Here is an 8,224-nt window from a genome sequence, read left to right on the forward strand (position 1 = left end):
GTGGTTCTAATGATAGTGCTATCTTTAATATTGAAAAGTTGGATGGCACCAACTACAAGTTTTGGAAGGCCTAAATCTAGCAAGTTTTAGTCTTGAAAATGCAAATTAAGCCTTTGAAACATGAGGGTGTCAAGCCCAAATCTATTGATGTAGAGGATTGGGTTGAATGGGATGAGGTATGTAAGTCCACTATCCTTTTGTCCCTCTCTACGTAGGTTTTCTATAATGTTATCTCTGATAGGAAATCTGCACATGGGATTTATGGGATAAGATTTGCAATATCTATGACAAGCAAAGCCCTACGTCTCGATGTATGACTAAAGCAACTCATGGATCTTTGCATGAAGGAGAGCACTTCCATTCAGCTTACTTAAATGAGTTTCATTCCATTCTCATCCATTTGTCTTCGTAGGGGATTCAATTCAAGGGTAATCTTCTCCCTTTGTTCCTCTTGGTGACACTGCCAAAATTACGGGATACATTTCATAATATTATATATGTCCACATATGTACTCAAGGGATAAAGTTGTAGGATGTAGAGGGTGCACTTTTGAATAAAGATATTAACAGAAAGAATATCGATGCTTTTCACACCTCTCATGCTTTGACACTTAGAGACAATAATGGTAGGAGAGCAGTAACGACTATCATGGAAGAGACTCTCAACAATCTCGTTCTCAATCAAGTGGATAGTCTCGTAGGGGTGTGTTATTTTTGTGAGCTTTTGATTTCGTGCTTTTGCAATTGAAATTGATTTTTAGAGCTTTTTGAAACAACCTTGGATGCTTTCTACAAATGACATGTCAAACATATATTGCACATCATGCATTACTAACCCATTCACAATAAAGGGAGCAATGTTGTTGAATAATCACAACAAATAATAACATTCCAAAGTTTTGCATTACCCAAAAGGAGTAAAATATCTAGAAAGGTTCCAAGATCTTCATGTAACAAAAAGGACATGTCACACCCTAATGAAGTGCATGATGATGAGTCCTCCAGAACAGTGAATGAGCCATGCTTACGTTGGGCTTCCTACATAACAGGGCATATCTTACGTGTTTGCCCTAACACAAAGGCAAGGTCAGTGGGGGTTAGTGCAGGCTGATGTATGACCATGTGCCCCTTGGGTAGAAGGCCAAGTATGTGCATGTACACATAATACATATGTTTGCAAGCAAGAAATGCCTTTTGGGTAGATTCTCTTTTTTGAAAATCAGGACAAGTGCACCTAGGCTCTTCTTTGATGTGCACATCATAACAACTCTCTGTCAAGACTCGAAATACTAAATGTTGTCTCTCAAGTTGCACTACCTCCTCCAAGAATGTCACAACCATGCAACCAGTTGCCTCTATTCTCTTTTGTGCATCTTTGGAAATTCCATGTCTCCACTTGCGTCTTCTCCCGCTTGAACCACATTCTGTAGAAATAGGAGGTTTGCTCTTCTCGTTCCTTGGTGGTGCTATAAAGCAGGCAAACTTGAAACCAGCTTGTCTTAGGCTGCTACACTCTTCCTTCGATATATTTGTTCCTATATCAACTGGCCACAAAGATGGAACAATTGGTGATGTTATCACTTGTTTCTGCACAGTGTTTGTATGCTTGACATCATGATTACAGAACCATATCCATTGTGCAATGGCCTTGTTCTTATAGGCTCTCTCAGACCAAAAGCATGGTGCGACTAACCCCACTTGCCGACTCTGTAATTTCCTGTTGCAATTCTTTCTACCCTCCATACCAAAATACTTTCTCACACAGTTAGGTGGTGTCCTTCGTAAAGCCCACTCCTCCTGTGCCACTTCTATCTCTTCTACGTGGGTTGACGTTTCTGCATTTGGTGCACTTACTCCACTTGCAAAGGGCTTGATTGGTATCTCCTCATCCTCTTGGATACATATCTCTTCCATCTTTCCATCGTCAAACTGTATACTCCGCGGCCTGCCCCTGATTTTCCTTTGCCTTGACTCCATCACGTATCCCGATCTATGAGAACTTACAGTTGCTCCACCTCCCTTCTTTTTTCTTTGCACAGTCTCCCTATCACCTTGCATTATAGGCTCCTCGTACAAAGGACTTCCAGCTACAACACCTTGCAACGCACGTGCAACAGAGGAGGGATTTGGGGATTCCCTTTTGCTGGCACTAGCCAACAAAGACTCCATAGAAGGCCCAGATCCAATAAACCTCCTTGTGGTATAGCCCAACCTCTTTGCACATTGAATATATGCATTCAAAACATCACTAACACATGCATCATAAAGTGATATCTTTCGTTTTCCACCCTCACCTGCTAACCAACTAGCATGGACACTTTCTGATAAGTTTATGCTTGGAATTTGAGCATGTTCCCAAGGACTTTTGTTAGCCTGCGGAGTCAAATCCAAAAATAGAATCAGTAGCTCTCCCCATTGCTACATTGTGCAACAAATCTTAATGAGCTGGAAAAAATGTCACACTTACATGAGATTCAATTCCTCCCCAGTGGGCAATTCTTTGCTCCCACCATTTCAACCACCTATCCAAAGCCTTGATGTGTTCCTTGTTTACATTTCATGCCCACAAATCTCAGATAGCAGAGGCCTGAAGTGAGGCTAGTTGAGTTGTCGTTGCTAGCCTCCATGCTTCACACAATTCAATGTGGTGCATTTGTTTATCCACAGTTACTAATTTCTTGGTATGCTTTTGCAAACTTTGCTCCTAATGAAAAATACAAGAATGCTCCCTCCCTTCCATTATGTTATGAGGCCCTCCATTGTACACATCCCTTATTGCCATCCAATTCGCACTTGCCTCATCGGACATAAATCCAGCAAAGTCAGGTGGATCATGGCCACATTGAACCATGACATAATTCAAATTTCTCCAAAATAGGATTTGAGACTCTTCGTCCTCCTCTTTAAATTCACATATTCCAATTACTTGCAATGCTCTCATGCTAGTTCATGATTGATACATTAGTATAGTGTTCATTAACAACAATTTAATTTCAATAAAAGCTTTCATTATGTTGCCACATACCCGTGATCATAAACTGAACAAGACATAGTTGCCCACCCATCAATCCTATGGGTATGATCAAAGTGCACCCATGCACGTCGTAAATCTCCAGTCCCAATTCGCCTCATACGATTCACTAAGTCCACCCCTGATGCTGGTCCCTTGGTGGACATTTTAAACAAGTAGCACTTCTCCTTGGCATCACCTTGTCCTGGAAATCTACTTCCATGGAAAAATGGGAAGACACAATGTTTTTGCAAAAGAAGTATGTTGTCATACCCATCACCAACCACCTGACCTTGTTTGGCTCTCTTGTGAAACAATGCCTTTGAACCTATGTGTTTATTAGAGGGTTATTTCAAATGCAGGACATACATTGTAAGCAGAAAATAATAATGCACAAGCCTACCCTTTATTCTGCACAAGTGGCATCATTTCTTCTAGAAAATGATTAAGGTCCACCTCTGTCGCCTCCGACTCGTCTTCTTTTGTTAAAGATTCAAACAACATCTGCCGAGCGACTAGCATCTGTATTTTTCGTGGGCCTCCCTTTTCGATATTTAGAACCGTGCTCACAAGCCTCCGCACCTTGTCAAGGGTTGCCCTCTTAGTGCCATGTTGAACACTGTGAGCATGCTCCCCAACATGGATCACCAAACGTGTCATTGTAGGATCCAGTGGCAACACATAATAGATCATGCATTTGCAAATGGCTGCACAAGTAGCAACATTAAGACAATAGTGACATGTTATCTTGGAGTTTCCCTCACTTGCAGGATAACCCATGCTCACGGTTCTATCCAAGTGACCGTGGAAAAAAAAATCATTGTATTTTCCCTCTGTTATGTAGTAAGAACAAGTGATCCTAAGACATTGAAGACTTCCAAGACAATAGCTCAAGCACACAGTGCACTCAATTTCCATATTTGTCTGTGGGGGCCGCGACCACAGGTGACCATCATATTTTTGTTCCATACCCATCATTCGTTTCTTGCTATCTGTGGCTGGAAGCTCAAAAGCAATTGTGCCATTATACTCGATTGGGAGCTCATCCACCCTTCGTGGAGGTCCACAGAGCGCTAGTAATTTTTTCAATCTACCCGTTCTAGCTTTCTCCTCAATGAAGGCTGCAATCGAGTTATCATAGGGAGATAAGTCCTCGCTTTGGCTGCCCACACATAGGTCCTCCCCGACATTTGTGTCATCAACATCCTTCTTGTTATCTGAGGGTGCATCAAGACACACTGGAGTTGATTTCTTACAACCAGGAGTACAATCAATGTAGTTGTCAATCTCATCTTCTATTGACTCAATACTGTTAGAGATGCACACATAGTTACTTGAGTGCATGAAAGAGTAGGTGGCTGATAATGTACTATCAATCAGATAGTGCGCATGCCCTTGATGATCCCATCTTGGAGACACAGTGACGTTGTTTGCTCCACCATCATTCTCTATGACGGCTTGCAACCCCTGGAATTTTTGTGTTGGAGGCAATAGATTCTGTAGGTAGTACTCACTCAAAAGAATCTCCCCATTTCTTAATGAAACCCTGTGCTCTAAGCAATCACTGGCTAGTCTCCATGTCAAAATAGCAAAACTCGACATGTTGTGCCCTCTGGTGGGTTAGTATTTGGTGAAGAGAAGAAAACTCTGAATATAGCTCACAGTGTGTATTTGATGAAGAGAAGGAAACAGTTCACCGTCACTCTGAATATTTAAGAGTCATTCATCAACATTTAAGAGTAATAACAAATAAGCATAATCATCAGAAATCAACCATCCACCATCCTTCACCTTTATGCACTCATAATTTATTTATGTTGTATTAATTATTTAATTATTTAACGGCTAACTAGTTACCTAATTATGTAATCAATGACTAACTTCTTTATTAGGGTTATTAAGTCTCTCCTCAACTCTCTCCTCTCTTTCTCAACTCTCTCCCCTCTTTGCTCTCTCTCTCTCTCCTCTCCCTCTCTCTCTCTCCCTTCTCTCCCTTCTCTCTTTCTCCCTTCTCTTTCTCTCTCTCTCCCTTCTCTCCCTTCTCTCTTTCTCCCTTCTCCCTTCTCCCTTCTCTTTCTCCCTTCTCTTTCTCTTTCTCCGTTCTTTCTCCCTTCTCCCTTCTCTTTCTCCGTTCTTTCTCCCTTCTCTTTCTCCCTTCTCCCTTCTCCCTTCTCTTTCTCCCTTCTCTTTCTCCCTTCTCTGTTTCTACGGCTGCGTGACAGCTCCTACGGCTTCGTGCCCCACAACTCTCGCGACGGTGCCCCACAACTCCTGCGCGACAGCTCCTACAACTCCTCGTGCGGCCTCCTACGGTGCCACACAACTCCTCGTGTGGCCTCCTACGGTGCCACACAACTCCTCGTGCGGATTCCTACGGTGCTCCCACAACTCCTCGCGCGACAGCTCCTACAACTCCTCCTATGGTGCCAACTCCTACCCCACAGCTCTCGCGACGGTGCGGCTTCGTCAACGGCTTCGTGTGTCTCCTGCGGCTTCGTGCGGCCTCCCAGGTAACACCTTGAAGCCCCCCAATCGTCCGCGTCCACGCGGACGATGGGTGGGCTTAATCTTTGTCATTTGCTTAAGCTTCGTCATTTATGCTTCGTCATTTGGTTATGCGCCATCGTGTGGACTACGCTTCGTCGTGTGGGCTACACTTCGTCATTTGGTTATGCGCCGTCGTGTGGGCCTCCAAGGTAACACCTTGAAGCCCCCCAATCGTCCGAGTCCACGCGGACGATGGGTGGGCTTATGCCTCGTGGCAAACGTCCTGTATGCCCTCCCGTCATTTGGTTATGCGCCGTCGTGTGGGCCTCCAAGGTAACACCTTGAAGCCCCCCAATCGTCCGTGTCCATGCGGACAATGGGCGGGCTTATGCCTCGTGGCAAACGTCCCGTATGCCGTCCCGTCATTTGGTTATGCGCCGTCGTGTGGGCCTTCAAGGTAACACCTTGAAGCCCCCCAATCGTCCGCGTCCACGCGGACGATGGGTGGGCTTATGCCCCATGGCAACCATCCCGTATGCCGTCCGACGGGCCTCCAAGGTAAGAGATTGAAGCTTATGGTCGCATCCGCGCAACCGTTGGGTGGGCTTATGGTTGCGTCCACGCAACCGTTGCGTGGGCTTATGCTTCGTCCCATGGCTACAAGCGTGTGGCTTCGTCCCGTATGCTTCGTGAGAACAAGGTAAGAGATTGAAGCCCCCCAATCGTCCATGTCCGCGCGGACGATCCGTGGGCTTATGCACAAGCGTGTGGCTTCGTCCGTGGCTTTGTCCCGTGGCCTAAAGAGGTTGATTGTGTTATTACTCTTAAAGAGATTGATTGTGTTGTTAATCTTTAACCTTAGTGTGTCACCTCATAGTAGCCGTGAAGTCTGTATGAAGCTATGTTCAGGATGTGTTCCTGGGCGGATCTTAGAGTAAGAAGCATCATCGCGTTTGAGATCAGTGGACACTCCTTCAACAAAGAAAGGATGTGGTCCAAAAAGATGTGTCTACATTGATGACGAAGCACAAGTGGATGGGGACTCCAATACAATTGATGGGGTTGCGGAGCACACATGTAGTCACTTATGTGTCCATTTCATTTACATATGACGCTTTGTTTAGTGTTATGTATTAAATATGATTGGTTTAATGCTACTGTTTTTTATTGTTACTTATTAATATCTACTCCTATAGAGACTAATGTGCAGCATGATAGTCTAGATGACAAAGAAGAGGTGAGTGGTGATAGTGATCAAGGGGAGAATGATGATGAAAAAGAAAAGAAGCACTCAAGGAACTTAGGCAAGCAAGTGTCTCTAGGACTGATGAAGGATGTACTGAGTCAATTTTATATAAAAAAGAGGACGCTGCCTCCTCTTGTGCCTCTTTGCAGATTAGTGGCTCATGAGGCAGTCAGATTTGCTACGGATGATGCGCAGTGGTTGATTTCTTCCTTTGATTCCACTTGTTATCTTGAGACTATGGGACACTTCCTTGTGTCAGTTGAAGGTCCGAGAGGGGAGACCATGTCTGTGACAGCCAGCAATCTAGATGAATGGGGTCCAATATGGCGTCAAAGAAATGAGGATTTTGAGAGGGCTCTTGGAAGAGAGTGGCAAGACCTTAAGGGTAAAAAGTTCTTGGTTTGGGATGGAAACCACAGGCTTAAAACATGGTGGAGACGAATCAAAGAAAGTAAGTTGTCCACTATACATGCAAGTATTGAATGTTTGTATCCCATTCTTATGTTTGTTGGTTTTCAATTACAGAGTACTCCGACTGTGCTCACTACCATGTTAGTGTACGGTGCCAATTCATTGAGGTGCCAAAGGCAAAGGAAGCAGAGCTACTACTCGCACTAGACACCACCAACGCGTAAGTCTTCTTCCTTTAACTATGCTCCTCTTTGTAATATGTTACACTTACATTCTCATATTATGCTTTTGTTTGTTTTCAATAGTATTTCCAGAGCTCATGTTACTCCAAATATTGCGCATGAGGTGTATATGTTTCAAAAGTTTGGTATTGCAAACAAAGACTCCATTCTAGATAGATTGAGTCCGGCCATGAGGAAGTGGGCTGAGGTTGAGATGAGTATAGAGGCAAGGTATTATCATGGTGTTGCTCCATGGGATAACTCTCCTTGCGGTTTAATATCTCAGCTTGTATGGAAGGTGATTTTCTTTCTATGGCTCACTTGTATGAGATGTGCTTTTCTATCTTTAATTTAGTTTTTTTTTTTGGAATGATAGGATGAATTTCATGTCTTCATCTCAAAAGAAACTGCTAAGCTTGAGGCTCTTGGTCTAGATGAGGTAGAGAGGAAGAAACGTTTGGAGAAGGCTACAAGGGTGGAATAGGAGCGCCTTAAGGATAGGGGTTACAAATACCTATCCATTGCTAATCCCCAAAATGGTGATGAGTTCTTTAAGTTGTTATTTGGGCTAAAGTGGGATGATGCAAGCATGCTCAAGATCACAAGAGACAAGCTGTATTGTCTCACAAGCTCAAAAATCCCTGCGAAAAGGTAATTTGTATATATAACGCAAGGTGTGTGTATGTGATGCTTTTTTCTTCAATGCTTTCTACTTGCGTATATTGTTGTGCATCACAGGTAAAAAATATTGTTGCATCTTATGAGTCTCACAAAGGCCAAAGACCCCCAATACCCGCATTTTGGTGATTATAAGCTCTTTCGGGTTTACATGAAGAAAGAGACATATTG

At 43.6% G+C, this 8,224-nt stretch overlaps 1 pseudogene; it reads left to right on the forward strand.

Moving 5' to 3' along the window:
* Window positions 1-6,390: 6,390 nt before the first annotated feature.
* Window positions 6,391-7,859, forward strand: LOC148042119 (uncharacterized; annotated as a pseudogene).
* Window positions 7,860-8,224: the final 365 nt, after the last annotated feature.

Source organism: Lygodium microphyllum, chromosome 1 (genome assembly GCF_053477565.2).
Source record: "Lygodium microphyllum isolate KBCC chromosome 1, Lygodium_microphyllum_v1.1.10, whole genome shotgun sequence".
NCBI classification, from domain to species: Eukaryota; Viridiplantae; Streptophyta; class Polypodiopsida; order Schizaeales; family Lygodiaceae; genus Lygodium; species Lygodium microphyllum.